Below are 2,500 nucleotides of genomic sequence, written 5' to 3'. Positions count from 1 at the left end.
CAGCGCCACAGAAGGGCAAAGCCCCACTTGGGTGCAGAAGCGAACTCTCCCAGCACAGCGCACGCGCCAACACGTCCGCAGAGCTGCGATACAAACCACCTGCGAGAACCGCTGGGGGCGACCGAGCAGCAGACGGCGTCGCGACGCCGAGTGCCGGGCGGCGGCGCATCCTCAACGCACACAGTCCGCAATCGGACCAGCACACTGCAGATGTCCACCGCGCTTCGCACCGGGCTCGGCAGAACCCACTTTGGCCGCCTGGCGCCGCGCGCAGGGTGCGCCGGCGCATAGCTGGGACGCCAGCCGGGCCCGTCGGCCGGCGCTCCTGCCACTGGGCGCCCCCCACCAGCCGGCTGTAGTGCGTGCGCTCACGCAGCGCGCGGCCAGCACGCCGGGCGGCCCCCCCTCACCGGCCGGGGACTGTCCCGCCAAGCCACAGCCTCGTATCGCTTCATACCCACATGGCCAACTCAGGTTCGGGGGCATGGCGGGTACCGCCGAAACAACCGGTTCACAGATGTACCGATCGTCGCTATCACCGATGCACCTGCAGCGCGAACAACCGCTCAACAACTGATTTCCAGTTCATTTGCGGATCTTTGGCAGCAAACGTATACGTCAATCTACATTTGCGAAATCTACGATTCTGGCATGCCTGCATGTTATGTGTCACGACACGCTACATCAGCCCACATACACACTGCGGCATGTACACGAGAGAACACGTGGAAGATGGTCCGCGCACGTGTGCAATGTCCCTTGCGCGGTCGACTGTCAACCGGCCTCTGTAGCATGTCGCAGATGTGGAACGCGGTCCACCGTGCTATCATGTTGTGTGGGGCAATACGATTAAATAGGAAAACCCTCGTCGCTACATCAACAGACGGCTCACGCTGATTCCCGGCAGAGGGAGGAGGGGGGGGGGGGCCAACATGCAATACTTTCGTCCGTACCTACTTACCACATGTCTGTACGGCGTACAACAGTGCAATCTCGCTGTAATGGGGAGACGAGACAAGTAGCATCGTGCACAACATATGGCCCTTATGATTCGCCATTGTAGGGCGCAGCCGGTGTACGGTCAAGCATGTGCCACATTATGTCACTCAGTACGTAACGACGGATGATCAGTGTGGGTTACGCGTACATCAGCGGACAGTCCACACAGGCCGTACCACAACGTACACTGACTGCATCGACAACCGAATGCAACTGAACAGCTGCAAGGCTCATTTCACAAACAAACGCCTGACCGACCAGCTTGGAAGGGCAGGAGGGGAGGGCGATATTCGTTCTGTAGCGGTACACCCTTCCAGTGGTTAGCGGGACTGTGTAGAAAGTACGCAACACTCGAAAGACCTTTATGTGAGGGTACGCACCATGGCATCAAGAAATACACATGACACCAGAGGATCCAAGCAGTGAACTATGTTCAGAGGGTTGCTGTTAGGCAAAGCTACATTCCTGTGACGTTACATGTGACAGTTAAGGTGCAGTGTAAGTTAGGTTAAGGTGCAGTGTAAGTTAGGTTAAGGTGCAGTGTAAGTTAGGTTAAGGTGCAGTGTAAGTTAGGTTAAGGTGCAGTGTAAGTTAGGTTAAGGTGCAGTGTAAGTTAGGTTAAGGTGCAGTGTAAGTTAGGTTAAGGTGCAGTGTAAGTTAGGTTAAGGTGCAGTGTAAGTTAGGTTAAGGTGCAGTGTAAGTTAGGTTAAGGTGCAGTGTAACTTAGGTTAAGGTGCAGTGTAACTTAGGTTAAGGTGCAGTGTAACTTAGGTTAAGGTGCAGTGTAACTTAGGTTAAGGTGCAGTGTAACTTAGGTTAAGGTGCAGTGTAACTTAGGTTAAGGTGCAGTGTAACTTAGGTTAAGGTGCAGTGTAACTTAGGTTAAGGTGCAGTGTAACTTAGGTTAAGGTGCAGTGTAAGTTAGGTTAAGGTGCAGTGTAACTTAGGTTAAGGTGCAGTGTAAGTTAGGTTAAGGTGCAGCGTAACTTAGGTTAAGGTGCAGCGTAACTTAGGTTAAGGTGCAGCGTAACTTAGGTTAAGGTGCAGCGTAACTTAGGTTAAGGTGCAGCGTAACTTAGGTTAAGGTGCAGCGTAACTTAGGTTAAGGTGCAGCGTAACTTAGGTTAAGGTGCAGCGTGGGTTAGGTTAGGGGCCAACGTGGGTTAGGTTAGGGGCCAACGTGGGTTAGGTTAGGGGCCAACGTGGGTTAGGTTAGGGGCCAACGTGGGTTAGGTTAGGGGCCAACGTGGGTTAGGTTAGGGGCCAACGTGGGTTAGGTTAGGGGCCAACGTGGGTTAGGTTAGGGGCCAACGTGGGTTAGGTTAGGGGCCAACGTGGGTTAGGTTAGGGGCCAACGTGGGTTAGGTTAGGGGCCAACGTGGGTTAGGTTAGGGGCCAACGTGGGTTAGGTTAAGGGCCAACGTGGGTTAGGTTAAGGGCCAACGTGGGTTAGGTTAAGGGCCAACGTGGGTTAGGTTAAGGGCCAACGTGGGTTAGGTTA

Source organism: Schistocerca gregaria, unplaced genomic scaffold (assembly GCF_023897955.1).
Source record: "Schistocerca gregaria isolate iqSchGreg1 unplaced genomic scaffold, iqSchGreg1.2 ptg000499l, whole genome shotgun sequence".
NCBI classification, from domain to species: domain Eukaryota; kingdom Metazoa; phylum Arthropoda; class Insecta; order Orthoptera; family Acrididae; genus Schistocerca; species Schistocerca gregaria.
Note: the sequence above shows the minus strand (reverse complement) of the source record.